This window comes from Dendrobates tinctorius, unplaced genomic scaffold (genome assembly GCF_039654945.1).
Source record: "Dendrobates tinctorius isolate UK_male_01 unplaced genomic scaffold, ASM3965494v1 ptg000069l, whole genome shotgun sequence".
Lineage (NCBI taxonomy): Eukaryota > Metazoa > Chordata > Amphibia > Anura > Dendrobatidae > Dendrobates > Dendrobates tinctorius.
Window position 1 is genome coordinate 31,840,418 of NW_027361737.1, and position 21,737 is coordinate 31,862,154.

General features: G+C 43.8%; 1 long non-coding RNA gene across 1 annotated transcript; it reads left to right on the forward strand.

The window, feature by feature from the left end:
- Positions 1-1,577: 1,577 nt before the first annotated feature.
- LOC141095332 (uncharacterized) lies at positions 1,578-6,887 on the forward strand. Its single transcript, XR_012233353.1, has 3 exons — positions 1,578-3,052; positions 4,122-4,288; positions 4,664-6,887. It is a non-coding gene; the product is annotated as an uncharacterized lncRNA (long non-coding RNA).
- The last annotated feature ends 14,850 nt before the right edge of the window (positions 6,888-21,737 follow it).

Consider the following 21,737-nt stretch of genomic DNA (forward strand, 5'->3'; position numbering starts at 1 on the left):
CTCCTGAGCTTTACAAAGCTGGAATTTATGGCAGGGACTGATTGTATCCAAGATGAGGGCAGTAATACACCAGACCCCGAAGCAAAGGTACAAGGTTATCTGGTGACAGGGGCCACTGCTCCTGCTACATTAAGACAGGGACATTTTTGTTAGAGATTCACGACAAATCCACAGGAAATACCACTACTATGTGATAGCTGTGGGTCCCACTTCTGTAACCTAAATCTGTCTCCCAAACGTCCTCCCTTCTGGAGATAGGTGCAGAGATGAGATCCACATATATCGGCTATTTATAGTATATCCTATGGATCAGCTGTAAATGTCTGGGGTGGGATTCCATGGCTTTCTACTATTATTTCCCACATGGCTACAAAACCCACAAATGGCTGTGAATCTGTTATAGTTGTTCTCCCTATAAGATCCACTTCTGATTTTGACTTACAATTAGAGATGATCAAGTCTCCTGAAATGTGCATTGGGCAGATTGCACTTGGAAGTACAAAATTTCCCCTCTAACGATTTAAATGAGGCCCCATTATTGCTGGCTCACACTATCACACACTTTAACCTGATCAGTCACCAGATATGACAATACAGACTGCATTTATTATTAAATAGAGCTCATAGACCTGATGAGGCTGGTGTACTTACTTTGAAAATACAAGCCATAATGTCTGTATTATTATTTTTGAATGTTTCATTCTTTCTGACTTTGGATTTTCCCAGTAAGCACACCAGGTTCGTCAGGTCTAATATCTATGAATGTATTCAGTTTCTATTAGGAAATCTGATGACAGATGTGTTTCAACCCTCAGGGACAGACATACGTGATGTTTCCTTACTCCATCTTGTTATGTAAATGTATAAAATACTTGTCTTGAATATTGATTTAGTCTGATCCACACTCAGGATGGAGAGAAAAAATGCCTTTTATGGCAGATTGGTTCATGTCTGTTTTTGCCTCCCTCTAGATCAGTAGTTGGGAGCATATCTCTAAAATGTTTACTCACCCCCCTCATTCATATCCTCCCCCATCCCTTGGTTGAACTTGAAGGGTGTATAACTATAAACTATATAACTGTATATCTTTTTTCAATTGGACTAATTTAAAGAAAAAAATGCTCCTGTGTCTTGATATGGCTGTTTGTTCCTTGCTAGAGCGCCTCCTGGTGTTCTTTTTATGCATTGCCAGAAGGTCTCCATATTGTGTTTAATGCTGGTGAATAAAGTCTGCCTAAGTACATGATAGGGCGCCATCACAAGTGTACTACAGCAATAGCTAGTACTCCTGTCTCTGTGATTTCATTAGGACCCAACTATTTTTTGAAAAAAAAAAAAGGAACCACCCAGACTTCGGAAGACTGGGCAGATTGCACGCCAGACTTAATGAACCATTCTTATTTTCAAATGTATGCATTAAAGTAGCATTTAAAGGGATTGTCGACTACTGGCCAACCCCTGCTTAACCAATTCAGGACCCTAATTAAAATAAAAACAATCCATTCTCCTCTCCCGCAGTGATGCTGATCCAACAATGTCAGCGCCTCTGTTCTGGGTGAGTGACGCGACTTATTGTGTCATGTGCAGGCTGTGGTCATGGCGGATGTCCGCACTGAGGAAGCCGTAAAGGCTGCAGCTGATGAGCGGATGATCGTTTGTTGTAGTCTGCATTTGATACAACAAAGTCACATCACTCACCAGGAACAGCGGCATTGACATTGCTGGGATCGCGCCACTGCAAAAGATGAAGATACTTTTTTTTTTTTTTTTACATTTTAATTAAGATTCTGAACTTTTTAAAGGTAAAGTATCATATTTTAGTTTTTAAAGGGAACCTGTCACCAGGTTTGGCCGATATGAGATACGGCCACCGCCTTTCAGGGCTGATATACAGCATTCTGTAATCTGGAGATATACAGCATTAGGCCTCTTTCACCCGTCCGTGTCTCCGGTACACGTGGTGACAGTTTTCACATGTACCGGAGACACGTACACCCATTATAATCTATGTGTCTGTGCACATGTGCGTTTTCACACGGACCGTCTGTCTGTGTGCAAAACATGTAGACATGTCCGTTTTTTTTCCGGCAGCACGTACCGCAATGCGGATAGCGCAAAGGTTCACGCAGATGAGCATCCAAGTGCGTTTTTGCAAACATTGTATCATGGGATATGCACCAAAACTCCCCCGCCTCGAAACATCTTCACCACTTACCAAATAAATGACACAAAGCACATGGTGTGAAGATAAAAGGCTGCGGCATGTATTAATGGTTACTCAAAATGAAATATATTCAGCCAATATACAACAATAAAATTCATTACTCCATAGACAATAAAACCATCCAGTCTCCACCCAGAAAGCTGGGCGAGCACAATGTTAACTTAGGGCGGGCGGGCAGCTGTCATTAAGATCCTGGCTGCTGTAATTCTTCTGACAGCAATGCAGTGTTTAAGAAATTCTTCTCCTTGGCGCCAAAATCTGTTAACCAATCAGATTCCCGTTGCTCATTTCTGCCTGACACCTGAGGATTAGAAGAATCAATCACCAAAAGGTAAGTAACATAGCAAATCAAAGAGGGGGGAGATATGAATAAACCCTAACCATTGAGAGAACTAAGGGAACATACCAAAACTGAACTCTAATCCAATTAGCCAAACATGGGGGAGCTGGTGCCGCAATCCCATGAAGCCCCCACGCTATTTGCTCTAAAGGGGGGCTTGTACATTATTATAGACAGGTGTCCTGAATTTGAGACGGAAAAAAATCAATAAACTGTCTGGCCTTTTCTTAGGTTCTTTGGTGAGGTGAACTGGTTGTGTGTGGAGGCACATGTGTATAGTTCTTCTCCTGTATTTTCATCATATCATGGCACCTCGTGTTGATTCTGAGCGCCTAATATTGTGGAACAACACCCAGAACTTTGGGACACTAGTGTGGAGGGATGCCACGACCGGCTGAATATAGAGCGTGGATGGCATGCAGTAGCAGCAGCATTGTTTGCACGAAGTGGTTGGTCTACATATTCCCCATCCAAGCAAGCAAAGTATGGTGAGTGCACTCACGGATGTTCCTATGTCATAACAAACTGTACTTGCGTAATTAATATTTCAAATAGTGCCAACAGTGCTGATGTGTTAGTGATTCAGTTATTAGGCCATCAAAATAACATGTTGTTTGTTAGCCCTTATGAGTATCATAGTCACTAGACTTCTGAATGTGCTTGTTGAATGCCAAACATAACCTTCAGGATGTAGATTGGAATAGTCTTTTTTTAATACCCTCAAAAAACTTTTTAAAATTGTTGATTCACAATGTGATCACACATTACTGTTGGGCCTGGTCTGGACAACCATGCTTCTGCAAGTCCCCAAAGCAGGTGCGGACTAGGGCTGAAATTCTTCCCTGGCATTTGAAATCACACAGGCCCATGCTGTTCCCGTCCCCAAGCACCAGATGACATACATTACTAATATTACCCTGGATAGGGGAAGCAAGATTTACTACAAGGCCAATATGTCTAATGATACCCATGGCCTACTGGAGTAAGTGATGGAGTCAGCCACTTTGTGCTCCGTCACAACTCTTAACAGTGTGAGTGTCTTGAGAACAATGATTCTGTTATCAAGGTAGCAGACAAGGCAACCCACGACCAGACAGGCCCTTCTGGCATTTGCCAGAATTGCCAGATGACCAGTCCAGCCCTACCCCAAAGTATAGTCTCCCCTGTTCAGTGTAGGTCATACACAAGTGTTAGTGGAGCCGGCACTAAGCCCTTCTTCACTTGTTTCTTCCAGCTGTAGTTGCTTATATTGCAAAACACCAGCAAAATATCTTCCACCAATACTGCCCTTACAGGTGTCTGGAAGGCATTGTATAGGCTGTGTATACTTACTACTCTACACACAAAAATTGAAATGAAATTTTTTTTGCTACTAACCCTAGCACTGTGTACATTATGGTGCTGGGTAAACTTTATGTATGGCAGCAGATATCTAAGTGCCAAGAATTAGATGTATAGTAATGACATAGCTGCTGTTTCCTTTTGTGAACATACTGAACAAGTTAGCATTAAAGGCATTTGATGTTTTAAAAACTTCTGTTTGTGTATATTACATAGGTGGAAATTGTCAGATTATGAATTTTGAAATGACGCTGCTGCTCTGCAAGGGACCAGTACCACCGGGAATATAATCCCCTTCCCTCTACATGTGGGGCAACTAGAAAGCGCCAATATGTGTTTTTCCGGAAGTTAGAATTGCTGCGCACAGACATGGAACTCAACCAGTAAGTGTACTGCTTCAAACAGCTCAATTTTCAGTGTTTCTCCAACACCAATATTGTTGGAGGCTAACTATGTAGGTGGTGCTGTAAATACTCAAGTAAGCATCATTGCACATGCAAAATGCCTTGTCACACGCATATTTGTGTTGTTTTGAAAATTAAGGTTCAAGATTAATCCTACAGAAACCAACAAAAAAGGGACAAAAATTGTTTGACTAAAGATACCAAGGTTGACAGAAATCACAGTTGAACTAGAAGGGTCTGATCTCACATCCCCTGTTGCTAGCTCAAATTTTTTACGTTTTGTACTTTTTAAAGAGAATATTTTAAACGTTTATGTGACCCCTTTTGTGACAATGTCCATTTCATATATCCTAGGACTGAGGACAACTTGGACGATTCTGATGAATCACCAACAGCGGCAGCCTCTGTACCTTGTACGTCAGCATCGGAGACGGATCAGACAGCTGAGGCCAGTCAAACATAACAGCCACAACAGCCATCTGATGCTGGGGAAACAACCACTGAAGGTGCGAATGTAAGCAGCCAAATAACTGTAGTAAACGTGCAGGAATAGGTATGTCACCACGGAGCAGACGGACCAACAGTTAAAGGGGAGGTTTATTTACAGGGAATATTATTGGTAAAGTTAACAGTATGGAAATGAATATAATGTGAACGGATTTAGCAAACAGCCCAAAAAGCATAAACAGTATTCAACAGTTATAAGAGTTATTTTCCTATGGTGAAACTTATCAGTCTGCAGGGGTCTTGATTGAAGGAGTCACTCTTCTCCAACGTTGGCGCCGAATCACCAGTGGTGCTTGTAGTCCGTGGTACTCTGTATCCTGGGCCTTTAACGATGTCCAACCGGGGTACGAGGGGTTCCTGCTGGAGCCAGAAGGGGTATGAGACTGATGATATCCCATTTGCTCCAAGTCCTTCTCTCTTACTCTGCAGCGGTGCTTTCTCACCGGAATCAGGGGCTCTGCATTAACACATAAGTCACCGGGTCCTTGTACATGGCTCAGTCTCTCTAAAGAGGTCACAGCTCCATTACTGTATGCAGCCTCTTTGCAGGGAAGCATCTTGCCACATAACACAGTCTCTCTGTGGGGGAGTATCTTGTCACAGAACACAGTCTCTCTGCGGGACAGCGTCTTATCACAGGGGGGAGTGCACAACCTTCCTGACTCTGCAGACCCCGGCTTCCCGTACTCACGGTCTGCAGTCTTTGTCCGCAGTCTCTCTGACTCTGGCAGCTGTACCAGAGTTCTCTCCCCGCCCACGTCAGCGTCCTCCCCTGTCTGATGTCTGCGCTGCTCTGAGAAAAGCCTGCTAGCTTTTCCCGCTCTCAGCTCTCCTCCCTTCCTGTTCCTGGCTGCTGAACAGGCTGCTAAAGTGCCCCCAGGGAACCTGCTGCCCTCCTCAATGGTTCCCGGCACGGAGCAGAGGAGGCAACCCTCCCTCGGCTTCTCCTATACTTCACCCCCTTACATAACAACAGACCAACCATCACAGGCATCAAGCACCCCAGGCACCACAAGCATCACCAACCATTCCACCGCAGTACATAGCACCTAATGTGAGAGGAAGACGCAGCAGGCAACATGAGGAGATCAGACTGTTGCCTGAAGCAATTGATGCAAGAGTCCTGCATATCATGAACTCCCTGATGCCAGAAACAGATGTTGACCGGTTTTGCCGCTCACTGTCTCCCTGTCTGGCAAAAGTACCCACACAACGTCAAGACCGTGTCCGGGCAACTATGCTCACCCTCCTTGCTGCCAGCCAGGGACAGAATGAGCCCAACCAGGTGCTTGCACCGATAGAACAGTGGGGAACTGACCAAAATCAGACCCAGTTGACAACTACAGCATCAACACACCAGGAGCAAAAGGTGCCTGCAACCTCTTATGGCCCGGACCAACCATCAATTAGCCAACAATACCCACAAATGGCCGCGTCATATTCTGTCCATGAACCACCTCCTGCATCCAGCCAACATATACAACATAGGCCACTGGGTGAAGTTGCTCACACATTTCAAGTGCAACAGCAGTACACTGTGCCACCAAGGCAAATTACACCTGGCATAATTAAATTTGTGCATCCGACCCCTCTGCCAACAACACAACAAACAACTGCCCAAACATATCAAAGTTTACATATCACGGCCACAATGGCAAATGCAACCTGTTGGTCAGGTTGTGCAATACTCAGTCAGTGCAAACTACCAGCAGCAACCACTCCACCCACAACAACCCTTTTATGGCCCCTCCTTAGAAACCCAAAGCTACCACACTACTACGTCAGGATACCGACAAATGTATGTTGGAACATGCGTCGATAATCCACTGCAGCCACAAATAACACAATCTCAAATGCCCCCACAATCCGCCGTCCAGGAAGGTGTAGTCCAAGAACAAACTACACAAGAATCAGTGTCTACTCAGGATGATTTTCTAAATATTTAAATATCAAAAGTGTTTTCTACATTTGTTGGCAAATATCTGCCATGTACCAATGTCATGAATGCACATTATTCATCATATGTTGTGTGAAAAATGAAACAGGTTTTTTGTTTTTGTTGACTATTAATAAAAATAGTTTTGAAAAACACAAAAATGTTGTCCCTGTCGTGTTTAGTTGGATCACCATTACTAAATATATACTGTAGTTTTAGGGTAGGTAGCACCAAGTGATCAAATGCACAATATAAAATATACAATTAAAAGTAATGTTTGAAAAAGGGAGGACATAAGATTTGCAACACTGGGAAAAAAATGGCATTCGCAAGAAAAAATAACAACACAGGCAACACATACATTTTTTTTTAAAGAAAACATACCGTATATATTCGTGTATAAGCCGAGATTTTTCAGCCCATTTTTTGGGGCTGAAAGTCCCCCCCCTCTCGGCTTATACGCGAGTAATATACCGGGGGGATCAGCGGGGGTGTCAGAGATCATTCTCACCCCCTCCTGGCTTGTCTCTGAAGTCTCCCTGCTTGTTCCATGTTCTCGGCGCCGCTGCTCTTCCTGCTTCAGCGGTCACGTGGTACCGCTCATTAAACTCATGAATATGCGCATATACATGACTTTAATGAGCGGTACCACGTGACCGCTGAAACAGGAAGAGCAGCGGCGCCGAGAACATGGAACATGCAAAGGGGGGCTGCAGAGACGATCGCCAGGAGGGGGTGTGTATGAACGGGGGAGCCATATTCACCTGTCCCCGTTCCAACCGCTGCGCGTCGCTTTGCTGTCTTGTGTCCTCTGCAGTGACATTCAGGTCAGAGGGCGCGATGATGTAGTTAGTCCGCGCCCTCTCCCTGAACAGTCACTGCAAAGCCGGCAATACTGATGAGCAGCAGGCAGCGACGGAAGTGAGTATACAGGTTTTTTTTTTGTTTTTTTATTCTGTAACGGTGTCTGCGGCAGCAGCAGCAACATGATGGGGGCCACACACTGTCCTCATTATCTGGGGCCACTCACTGTGCAGCAAAACTGGGGTCACTTACTGTGCAGCATTATCTGGGGCCACTCACTGTGCAGCATTATCTGGGGCCACACACTGTGCAGCATTATCTGGGGCCACACACTGTGCAGCATTATCTGGGGCCACACACTGTGCAGCATTATCTGGGGCCACTCACTGCGCAGCATTATCTGGGGCCACACACTGCGCATCATTATCTGGGGCCACACACTGTGCAGCATTATCTGGGGCCACACACTGTGCAGCATTATCTGGGGCCACACACTGTGCAGCATTATCTGGGGCCACTCACTGTGCAGCATTATCTGGGGCCACTCACTGTGCAGCATTATCTGGGGCCACACACTGTGCAGCATTATCTGGGGCCACTCACTGCACAGCATTATCTGGGGCCACTCACTGTGCAGCATTATCTGGGGCCACTCACTGCACAGCATTATCTGGGGCCACTCACTGCACAGCATTATCTGGGGCCACTCACTGCACAGCATTATCTGGGGCCACTCACTGTACAGCATTATCTGGGGCCACTCACTGTGCAGCATTATCTGGGGCCACTCACTGTGCAGCAAAACTGGGGTCACTCACTGTGCACCCTAGGCTTATACGTGAGTCAATAAATTTCCACAGCATTCCTGCAACATGGGTACTTAGCCTCAGTGTGACACGCAGCAGCGACCAGGCCCCCACTGTGAGATCGCCAATCGTGGTGGATCGTCCCGGACCATCTTTCGAATGTCAGTCTCCCGACGGCCATATTCTAGAATGCCCGATGCGTTAGAATCGGGCCACCATCTAGCGTGTGTATGTGTGTGTGTGTGTATATATATATAAGAACAAGGAAGAAATCCAGCAAGGACTCAGCAAACCAGGATTGGAGTAAAATCATAGTTTTCTTTATTTCTTCAAAAAATTTAAAAAGACGACCCACAAGGATCAAGAACCAGAGTGCATGGCAGAAATAAACGCAAATGGGACTACGCATTTCGGCGACTTAATCCGCCTTCTTCACGGTCCAAACCAGGTTCTTGATCCTTGTGGGTCGTCTTTTTAAATTTTTTGAAGAAATAAAGAAAACTATTATTTTACTCCAATCCTGGTTTGCTGAGTCCTTGCTGGATTTCTTCCTTGTTCTCCTATTGAAGGATTTACTCCTAATCCAGTCCGTGCATGAACTTGATCACCAGGTGGGAAAGACCCATGAGTTTCATTGCTTCAGCTGGACACTGACATACATACACATATATATATATATACATACAGTTGTGGCCAAAAGTATTGACACCCCTGCAATTTTGTCAGATAATACTCAGTTTCTTCCTGAAAATGATTGCAATCACAAATTCTTTGGTATTATCTTCATTTAATTTGTCTTAAATGAAAAAACACAAAAGAGAATGAAGCAAAAAGCAAAACATTGATCATTTCACACAAACCTCCAAAAATGGGCCAGAAAAAAGTATTGGCACCCTCAGCCTAATACTTGGTTGCCCAACCTTTAGCCAAAATAACTGCGACCAACCGCTTCCGGTAACCATCAATGAGATAAGAACATGATTACGACCTGAGGCGTCGAAACGCGTTGTTCTGTAGTCATCCGACAGATATGCTGTACCTGCTGGAATTTTAATATGCAATGGCACAATAAAATGGATTTTTAATTTTCCATTCCTGGCGCTGGAACTTCTTTTTTGTTTCCCATCAATGAGTTTCTTACAATGCTCTGCTGGAATTTTAGACCATTCTTCTTTGGCAAACTGCTCCAGGTCCCTGATATTAGAAGGGTGCCTTCTCCAAACTGCCATTTTTAGATCTCTCTACAGGTGTTCTATGGGATTCAGGTCTGGACTCATTGCTGGCCACCTTTAGAAGTCTCCAGTGCTTTCTCTCAAACCATTTTCTAGTGCTTTTTGAATTGTGTTTTGGGTCATTGTCCTGCTGGAAGACCCATGACCTCTGAGGGAGACCCAGCTTTCTCACACTGGGCCCTACGTTATGCTGCAAAATTTGTTGGTAGTCTTCAGACTTCATAATGCCATGCACACGGTCAAGCAGTCCAGTGCCAGAGGCAGCAAAGCAACCCCAAAACATCAGGGAACCTCCGCCATGTTTGACTGTAGGGACCGTGTTTTTTTTTCTTTGCCTCTTTTTCTCCTGTAAACTCTATGTTGTTGCCTTTGCCCAAAAAGCTCTACTTTTGTCTCATCTGACCAGAGAACATTCTTCCAAAACATTTTAGGCTTTTTCAGGTAAGTTTTGGCAAACTCCAGCCTGGCTTTTTTATGTCTCGGGGTAAGAAGTGGGGTCTTCCTGGGTCTCCTACCATACAGTCCCTTTTCATTCAGACGCCGACGGATAGTACGGGTTGACACTGTTGTACCCTCGGACTGCAGGGCAGCTTGAACTTGTTTGGATGTTAGTCGAGGTTCTTTATCCAACATCCGCACAATCTTACGTTGAAATCTCTTGTCAATTTTTAATTTCCGTCCACATCTAGGGAGGTTAGCCACAGTGCCATGGGCTTTAAACTTCTTGATGACACTGCGCACGGTAGACACAGGAACATTCAGGTCTTTGGAGATGGACTTGTAGCCTTGAGATTGCTCATGCTTCCTCACAATTTGGTTTCTCAAGTCCTCAGACAGTTCTTTGGTCTTCTTTCATTTCTCCATGCTCAATGTGGTACACACAAGGACACAGGACAGAGGTTGAGTCAACTTTAATCCATGTCAGCTGGCTGCAAGTGTGATTTAGTTATTGCCAACACCTGTTAGGTGCCACAGGTAAGTTACAGGTGCTGTTAATTACACAAATTAGAGAAGCATCACATGATTTTTCGAACAGTGCCAATACTTTTGTCCACCCTCTTTTTTATGTTTGGTGTGGAATTATATCCAATTTGGCTTTAGGACAATTCTTTTTGTGTTTTTTCATTTAAGACAAATTAAATGAAGATGATAATAACAAAGAATTTGTGTTTGCAATAATTTTCAGGAAGAAACAGAGTATTATCTGACAAAATTGCAGGGGTGTCAATACTTTTGGCCACAACTGTATGTATTCTATGTGTCTATATCAATTCTTTCGTTTGTGTTTTAACCTGTCATTGGGCTCCATTATATGTCCTTTTTGCAAGCCAGCGAGAAAATCTCGGCATACGGATGCAATACGGATGTCATACAGATTCTTACATGCGCAAAAAACGCGGCCACACCTTGCCAATGGATGGCATACGGATCACTGTTCATGGAACATTTCTGCGAATTACGACTGTGAAATACACACCATATTTTTATACGTTGTGTCTGACCCCAGACTTAGCTAGCAGCAGCAGATGACTTTGGGTCTTGTTCAGGGGGCTGTGTGCTCTTTATTTGTGCAATAGACTGCAAAGGGGCAGCAAACTGACCAAAGTACATCAATGTGCCAGTATACAACAGAGATTTCCCACAGGGATCGTGGGTCTATATGGGGAAAGCGTGTACTCAGTGGCGTAGCAACTGTTTGTGGCGCCCGGGGCGGTCGAAAAATTTGCCGCCCCTTTGGTCGTTGATAATCCGGAAGCATCCAAAGAGCCCACACTACACTCAAAGATCTAATTTTTAGTCTGCTACTAACTGCTGTTATTATTTCTAGACTTTCATCTTCTTGCAGTTCTCTATATATATGCATGTATTAGCTTGATGATGCTGGATGAAGACCTAATGGCTTTTTTAATAATAATTTTTAATAATGTGACAGACCTTACATATTGGATTATATAGAGCCCTGTTTTTTATTACATACCGTCCTGTGTTGTTAGCTGTATAATGCAATGATGGCTGATGGAGCATGGGGAAAGCTTCCTTTCTAATGGAGGAGCTGATGGACTGGTAGTTTGGTCACCGGCTCCTCGATCAGCAGTCATTTTATATCTTAAATGAGAGGGGACTATGTAATAAAAGAGGGCACTGTAAATAACAAAATTAACAAGAATACACTATGTAAGAGACAGCACTATACATAACAGCAGAGGAAGCTATATAATAAGGGACGGCATCATATATAACTAGAGAGGATGGTACGTAATAAGGGATGGTGTTATACATAATAAAAGAGGAAACTATGTAACTAAGGATGGTGTTATACAGAATTAGTGAGTACACTATATACTAAGGGACTGTGTTAGACATAGTGAGTACACTATATACTAAGGGACTGTGTTAGACATAATAAACGATAATGTCTTCCTCCACCTCCCCTTGTTCCTAAGGCCATTATAAGTCCCCCTTCCTCCCATCCCAATTCCCCACACCCCTCATTGTCCTCCTCCCCTCACATCCCATTATTGTCCTCTCCCCCACCCCATCATTGCCCTCTTCACCACCTCCATCATTTTCTTCTCCCCCACCACTATCTTTGCTTTCTCCCCCACCACTCCCATCATTGCCCATTCCACCACCTCCATCATTTCCTCTTCCTCCACCACCCCCATTTATTGCCCTTTCCACCACCACCGTCATTGCATTCTCCCCCACCACCCCATCATTTATTTTTCCCCCACCACCCCATCATTGCCCTCCCCATCACCCCCATCATTGCCTTCTCCGTCCATCACCACCACCGTTGCCTTCTCCCCATCATTGCCTTCTCCTTCACCCTATCACTGCCTTCTCCCCATCACTCCCATCATTGCCTTCTCCATCACCCCATCATTGTCTTCTCCCCATCACTCCCATCATTGCCTTCTCCATCACCCCATCATTGTCTTCTCCACATCACTCCCATCATTGCCTTCTCCATCACCCCATCACTGCCTTCTCCATCACCCCATCATGGCCTGCTCCATCACCCCATCATGGCCTGCTCCATCACCCCATCACTCCCATCATTGCCTTCTCCATCACCCCATCATTGTCTTCTCCCCATCACTCCCATCATTGCCTGCTCCATCACCCCATCATTGTCTTCTCCCCATCACTCCCATCATTGCCTGCTCCATCACCCCATCACTGTCTGCTCCATCACCCCATCACTGTCTGCTCCATCACCCCCATCATTGCCTGCACAATCACTCCCATCATTGCCTTCTCCCCATCATTGCCTGCTACATCACCCCATCATTGTCTTCTCCCCATCACTGCCTTCTCCATCACCCCATCATTGTCTTTTCCCCATCACTCCCATCATTGCCTTCTCCATCACCCCATTACTGCCTTCTCCCCATGACTCCCATCATTGCCTGCTCCATCACCCCATCACTCCCATCATTGCCTGCTCCATCACTCCCATCATTGCCTGCTCCATCACTCCCATCATTGCCTGCTCCATCACTCCCATCATTGCCTGCTCCTTCACCCCCATCATTGCCTACTCCTTCACCCCATCACTGCCTTCTCCCCATCACTGCTTGCTCCATCACTCCCATCATTGCCTGCTCCATCACCCCATCACTCCCATCATTGCCTGCTCCATCACTCCCATCATTGCCTGCTCCATCACTCCCATCATTGCCTGCTCCATCACTCCCATCATTGCCTGCTCCTTCACCCCCATCATTGCCTACTCCTTCACCCCATCACTGCCTTCTCCCCATCACTGCTTGCTCCATCACCCCCATCATTGCCTGCACAATCACTCCCATCATTGCCTTCTCCCCATCATTGCCTGCTACATCACCCCATCATTGTCTTCTCCCCATCACTGCCTTCTCCATCACCCCATCATTGTCTTTTCCCCATCACTCCCATCATTGCCTTCTCCATCACCCCATCACTGCCTTCTCCCCATGACTCCCATCATTGCCTGCTCCATCACCCCATCACTCCCATCATTGCCTGCTCCATCACTCCCATCATTGCCTGCTCCATCACCCCATCACTCCCATCATTGCCTGCTCCATCACTCCCATCATTGCCTGCTCCATCACTCCCATCGCCTGCTCCAGCACTCCCATCATTGCCTGCTCCTTCACCCCCATCATTGCCTACTCCTTCACCCCATCACTGCCTTCTCCCCATCACTGCTTGCTCCATCACTCCCATCATTGCCTTCTCTGCATCACCCCCATCATGGCCTTCTCCCATTACCCCCTCATGGCCTTCTCCCATCACCCCAGGCCCAGGCATTATGGCCTTCTCTATCCCCATCACAGTCTTCTCATGTCCCCATCTCCTCCAGGGCCAGGCTAACCTACACACACACACAGACAGACACACACACACACAGACACCACCTCTCTCTCACCTGTCCGCAGCATCGCCCGCGCTTCCTCGCTCACACAGCAGCGGCCGCTGAATGATGACGTCATTCAGCGGTGCTTCTGTGTCAAACAGGAAGTGCGGCCTCCGGGCAGGAAGCAGGACGGACCCTTGCAGCTCCGCTTCTGCTATTCCCGCTTGCAGGCAGCGGAGCTGCTGTGATTGCTCCCTGCCCACCGCTGCACTGCACTGTGCCTCACTGCCTCCGCGCCTCCCTTATTACGCACATGTGCCGCCTGGGGCGGACCGCCCCCCCCACCTCACGCTACGCCACTGCGCCGTGTACTATTCTGTTCTGTAGTGCAAGTAGTAGCAGCATTCTCCTGAACATGGCTGCCAAGCAGATAAGTGCACTGGCTGTGCACAGACACATGTCCAAAAGGTGAGACGTGACGGCCTCGATTATTACAACGGCCATCAAAACTTGGCCTTAGGTCGTGTTCAGACAAGTGTATTTTGGTCCATAATCTGTGTGCAAAACAGATCACACACCAACAGTGGCATACACAGCTCTGAATTTCAGATCAGGTTCATCTGTTAAACTCTTTTGGTGTGGAAAAACCGTAAACCATAAAAATCCTATCCATGTGGCATCCGTTTTCATCTAATGCGCTTATTAAAATAAAAATTTGCATTTGTCTGTATATCATCTGTTAACATTATATTGATGTATAAAAACAGAAGCCATACGGATGTCAGAAATGGAAATAGTCACAGCATTCTGATCCAATTTTTTCCAGATGGAAAATGTTTGAACACAGCCTTACAGCCAAACATATGACTATATCTTTTCCAATGTGGGTTTATCCTTCCCAGTAATATAGGCTGGATGTGAGGCCTCTGTATCCAGGGTATTGCTGACTTCACTGCTCATATAAGCACAGCTTCTATCCTGCACACATTTCCTCTTTGTGTGCTTTCTTCCTTGTCTGTAGCCTGTTTTCTCTGCCCAGACTGTAGATGATTCTCTGCTGTCCACACCGGAGATCAGGGCACAACCCCACTCCTCCTGCCTGCGACTAGTGAGGCAGATATAGCAAAAGGAAGAGTCAAAATTGTCTTTGTTGCCCCTAGTAACCGATCACAGCGCAACTTCCATTTTAGCGCTGTTTAAAAAAATGAAAGCTGACCTCTGATTGGTTGCTCTGGGCATCACAGACAGTTTTGATAGATGGGGTCCCGCATTTGCTAACGCATCATTCACGCAAATGCATTTTGAGTCTGAGTGCTGTCTGGACAGTTCGTCAGTTTACGTGAATGTTTTCTACATGGTCCAACAGTCTTTGAGAAGAAAATTGCAGCATGGGCTAGTTTCATACATTTTTCAGATCAGACTCACCTATGTATCACATCCAAATAAAAAAAATGTAAAACGGACATCTTCCATATGGCATCCATATTTAAACCTTTGTACACACACTGCCCTGCCAGGGTGCGGGTGTATGGAATGGACTCAAGAGCTGCACCGGTTCCATAAAGGGCAGATGACGGCTGTAATACTTCTGCCAGTCATGGCACAGATTGGCGCTGCTTAAGTTTTTAAATGCCGCTATCCATCACCGACAGTGACACTTAAACAGCGCATTGGCCGATGCGTGCGCTCAGCAGTGCAGATTCAATTCACATGGATTAAAAAAGAAAATAAAAAATTATTTTTAAAAAAAAAAGCTTAAATTGCCACCTTTGCCCAGTTTTAAAATAAACAAAAAATAATAACTATAATTGGTATTGCCCAGTCTGTAAAATTCCGGTCTTATTATTTAAAACATACAGTGAATACTGAAGACAAAAATACAGGGTGTGCCATTTATATGGATAGACCTGGGTGGGCCATTTATAAAGATGGATCCAAAATGGCCGACTTCAAAACGGCCGCCACGGTCACCATCCATATTGAAAAGTTTTCCCCCTCCCATATACTAATGTGCCACAAACAGGAAGTTGATATCACCAACCATTCCCATTTTATTTAGGTCTCTCCATATAAATGGCCCACCCTGTATACATAAATGCAATAGAAAGTGATCAATATTTGCATATACCCCAAAATGGTATCAATGAAAACTTCAACTCTGTATGCAAAAAAATAAGCCTTCACATAGCTCGATTAAATGAAGAATGAAAAAGTGACAGAGAATGGCCATTTTTTTCACAAATTTCAGAATTGTTTTTCCACTACTAAAATATTAAAAGATATATATATACAAGTTTGTTATCTCTATATTTGAACCAACCTGAAGAATCATGTTTCCAGTTTATTATTACTTTACAATGAACTCCATAAAATCATAACTCAAAAAACAATGGTGGAATTGCATTTTTTTTCTCAATTTCACCCAACTTGGAATTTTTTTCACATTTTTCAGAACATGATACTGTAAAATAAATGGTGTCATTCAAAACTACAACTCATCCCATGAACAACAAACCCTCATAGGGCTATAACAATGAAAATATTAAAAAAAAAGTTATGGCTCTTGCGGAAAAATAAGTTCAAAAATGAAAATTCGGCCGATCTCTAAGAGTGTATGGATCCATTGCAATTATCAATTTAGGAAATCTTATTTGGCCTTGTGTGTGTGTGTATGTATGTATGTATGTATATATATATATATATATATATATATATATGTGTATATATATATATATATTTTTTTTTTTTTATAATTATTGATGTATAAGGCTAAGTGCACACATACTTTTTTGCCCTGCGGATTTTTCCGCGCAGAATTGAAAAAATCCGCAGGTCAAATGACCTGCATTTTTCCTACGGATTTCTTCCTTTTTTCTTGCGGTTTTTGTGTGGTTTTCCTCTGCGGATTTCCCCCTGCGGATTTGGAGAATGGAGCAGGTGGAAAACCACACAAAAGAAGTGACATGCTGCATATTTTGAACCACAAGAAAACCGCGCGGAAAAATCAGCAGCGTCTGCACAGCGTTTTTTTTTTTTTTCTATTGATTAACATGCTACTGTACATCACAATGCGGATATGCAGCGTTTCTGGGCGGTAAAATCCGCTGCGGATCCGCTGGAAATCTGCATCGTGTGCACATGGCCTAAAAGCAGATGATCTCAAAAATAAAAATATGAATAGCATAGGGGGACAATACGATAACAAATTGTATGAAACATCATCTCTTTTTTTTCTAGATGAAAAATGGATGATTATTTTTTCAACACCCCTGTGAACTAAGGCCGGATTCACTCATCAGTTTTTTTCTTCTTTGTATGCAAACATTGGAATGATTTTCATCAGAGCGCTGGAATTGATTTTTATCTGTTTTTGGTGCATTTGTCAGTGTGTAATTCACTTTTCTTGCATAAGTAATAAAAAAAACCTGATGGGGTTCCCTAAGCTTTCTCCAGCTTTAGTGAATGAAAAACGAACATCACACAGATACAACACGAATTGCATTTGTGTGTTGCCTGTTTTTTTTTTCAGACTCATTCACAAATCAGATCATGGTCTTCAAAAATAAAACATGAGTGCAAAAGGGTCTGTAGACTAGAGTAGGCACATGTTCTCGCTACAGAAAAAAAGGACAAACAACATATGCAAAAATAAAACATGTGAATTGGGCCTTACACTGAGAGCAGAAAGTGGAGTAATACTAAGAGTCATCAGGTGATAGAAGTTTAACTTGATTGTAGCTAGAAAAAAGAACCTACATTAGATCTGCAGCAAAATGGTAGAAAATTTTAGTAAAAATTTTTTTAAAAAGTTTCTTAACTTTGCAGATTTATTTTTACTTGTGCACTTCCAAAATGGAAAGTTGTACATAACCTTTTCAGCATTATTTACAGACAAACCAATACCTGTTCTGACCGCCAGGTGACAATGACCTTACATTAATACCATGATCTACACAATTAGGCATTGCAAGCTTGAGAATAAGGACACATCCATTATGCGTCCTTAATTACCTAACAACAACAATCATTTGTAATGCGCTTTTCCTATACAAAGGACACAGCTGCTGGAAATTCTTCTTATGTGGAGAGTCAAGGAGCAAGGCTGTCAGTGGAGGCCTTCTAGACAATTCTCCAGTACCCACTACAGTCAATTTTCTTGGAAGCCAATTGATCCCTTAGTATATTTTTGGAGTATGGAAAGAACCTTAGCAATACCTGAGGAAGTGAACCCGATTTCAAAACGCGTTGTATGAATGAATATAGATCCAGGGAACATACACCCTTGTCGTCACTCTGTGTCTGCGCCCATTAATTACTGCTCTTTTCTTGTTTGGTTTGAATACATTTCTTCCAATCAGCATGCAGGCCAGCAGTCGGAGCAGCAGCCCTTCATTCTTAAGGCGCCGTCACACATAGCGAGATCGTTAGCGAGATTGCTGAAACGTTGCAGGTTTTGTGACGCAACAGTGACCTCGCCAGCGATTTCGCTACGTGTGACACATAGCGGCGACCGGCCCCCTCGCTGGATATCGCTGATCGTGCTGGAATGTCCTAGACCATTTTTTGATCGTTGGCGTCCCGCTGGCCAGCATACATCGATGTGTTTGACGCCATAACAACGACGAGCGACCTCGTTGAAGCACACCTATCGAGGTCTGAGTCATCAGAATAGCTGCTGTGTGACAAGGTCCCAACAACCGCCGAGGTCGTTATTCGGATTGCCGTATCGTTGCTGCATCGTTGAGTAGATCTGCCTGTTTGACAGCTTACTAGCGACCATGTAGCAGCGCACCAGCGATCCTTACCAGGTCGTATTGTTGTCGGGATCGCTGGAGCGTCGCTATGTGTAACGGGACCCTTACTAGTACGGAGTTATGCCAGGTCACAACCCAGGCAGGTGAGCATATACAATCCTTTGCTCGCTGTGTCTTATAGTGAGGGTAGCACACTTAGAGCACCTTTTCTCTTTTTCTGTCGTGAGAACAGAGAACCCTTGATCCCATTTGCCCAATTCAAAACAATTCTTTTCCTCATTGTGTTCAGTGGAGAGGTAGCCAGACTTGGGTGCAACTTGTCTATGGATGCTTCCTTCTCAATTCTTTGTGTAACTCCTATAGACTTCACTAGAGAAAAAAGGCCAAAATGAAATGGTGAACAAAGTTGGACAAATGTTTGTGATTCAAAAAACAGGAATATCCGATGAAACACGGCCACTTTGGTGTTAGAGCTTCAAGGTCGATAGAGACATCTTTCTCTGTCCCTAGTAAATCATTTAGAGGGGTTGTTGAAAGGAGTTGTCTGAAGCTGTGATCCCTTTCAATTGTGTTCCCCAAAACAAATCTATCGCTTGAATATATTTTCTGTTTCTCATATGAATCTCTTTTGTCCTCAATCCTGTTTTTCTGGTATGAGAAATGGGAAGGATGTTGTATAATCATTATGCACTGCAACCAGAATTTATGGGATCAGTCTGGTGGCTCATAGACAGCTATCTCGTTTGATGTAATTGGCCAGTTTATGGCTGTATTACACACCAAATGCACTGTACACATTGCTCATCAGGAAAATAGACAGATCTTTCCCAAACTGTGGCCATAAACATGTTTTCAGGGGTGGGGGTTTAGACCTTTTTCTGGACTGTACGGAATGGATGTTATTCAGCTAGCTATAAACATAACATATGAACTATGCTGCTAATTTTCATGAGAATGTGGTGGTCATGCACATATGATTAGCAGCAGAATTTTTGCACCTATTATATAAATTAGCTTACTAGTGTTTTTTTCATTACGTTTTTAGTGTATTTTCTCATAAATGTAATTTTATCACATTTTTGACACCACAGTTTTTTATCTCTTGCTGGTGTGTCATGTTTTAAATAAAGCTGCTTTGTTTTTTATACTTCCTGGTATTTGGCTTAGACATAACTTTATTGATACAGTGATGTGCAGATTGCATGCGTTTTTTTACCTGGAGTTTTCCGGCTTCTAATGTAATTCTATGGGAAAAACTTGCACGTAAGTTTTAGAATATCTAGAAGTTAACATGTTGTGGATTTGAAACCCACAATTTCTTTGCCAGATCTGCCCTTACCTACTGTATCCTCACCCATCCCTTGCAGATTGTTAGCCCTCGCGGGCAGGGTCCTCTCTCATCCTGTACCAGTCGTGACTTGTATTGTTTAAGATTACTGCACTTGTTTTTATTATGTCTACCCCTCCTCACATGTAAAGCGCCATGGAATAAATGGCGCTATAATAATAAATAATAATAATAATTTCTATAAATCCCAACCACTTAGCTGGGACTGTAAGACTGTTTCTAATGCAACGAAACCTTGCAGCATCAAAAACTCATTGTGGGAACACAGCCTAAACGTAAAATATGCTGGATCTACCAATAATCTACATATCAATATTTTTAGTCTGTGATCAGATGAAAATTGGATTAAAAACACAACTGATTTGGCCTACAAACGACTCCCCTAAACTCATGCACACTCAGGCAAATTCTCAGTGGGGAAAGGTGAATAAAGTGTTACTATAATACCTCTGGCAGTGGGTTATCTCTTGCAAGAACAAAGCACTGGGCATGTAGAGATCCAACAAAAACTACTGTCAGGGCCGGACTGGCCATCTGGCAATTCTGGCAAATGCCAGAAGTGCCTGTCAGGTCGTGGACTGCCTTGTATGCTACATTGTTAGCAAAATCGGTGTTCTCAAGACCTCCATACTGTTAAGAATTGTGACGGAGCACAAAGTAGCTGACTCTGTCACTTACCCCCGCAGGCCACGGGTAACATTAGAAATATTGGTCTTGTAGTAAATCTTCCTTTCCTCCATCCAGGGTAATATTAGTAATATATCTCACCTGGAGCTTGGGGACAGTGACAGCATGGGGCTGTGTGATTTCAAATGCCAGGGCTGAATTTCAGTCCCAGTCCATACCTGCCTACTGTAACTTTCTTTCCCCCAACCATCTACCCTTGGAGGGTCAGGACACCCTCATATACATTAGATACTCAACCTATTCTGCACAAATTGTTGGGTTCACCCAAGGCTCCTCTAATGAGCATGGCCACTAAAACACTATTGATGGCTTCATCCTAAAAATTCCACTACAGGTTGTCCCCTACATCTTGTGCAGAATTTACCATGTGAAGTTCAGCCTGCCCAGTAGATTGAGCGTGTAGAAGTAGAGCTGGGGATGAGCAGAGGCCTCCAGATCCATGTACATGCCAGCTCATCCAGTATATATGTTTATGTGCAGCCTGTAATTGCTGCTTTGAAGTCAAGAAGACAAGGTCATATTTCTTAGTTCCTGTATCTGGAAGAATTTGGTGCTTAGAGTTCCTGTGTGACATGAAAGGCCCAGTTTGGGTGTGATCTGTCTGCTGGCTTATTTTTGGATCCTCTGTGCCCTCAGCAGGAACCTGCTGATAGACACTGAGAAGATAATGTGTTTCCTGGTGGAAGTGTGAAAATTGTTAGCTCTCTGTGTGGGGAAGAGACCAGAGGCTGTGCCTCTTTAGTAGAAAGCCCCTTTTATCTCATGCTAATAAAATGCTGTCTAAATGTCCAAGATTTAGCTCAGCAGCCCAGACTCCTTTGACAATCACAGATCACTCTGTCTAGGACTTTTAGGAAGCTTTGAACTTCCCAATTTCTCCTTATAGATTGGCTGTATATTTGATTTTTGCAAAAATTGCAAATTCCACATTTTTTGACCCTGCGTTTCAAATTAACTGCGTTCTGGTAAAGTGTCATCATCATATTGATAAAAAAATTTTTAAAAGGCA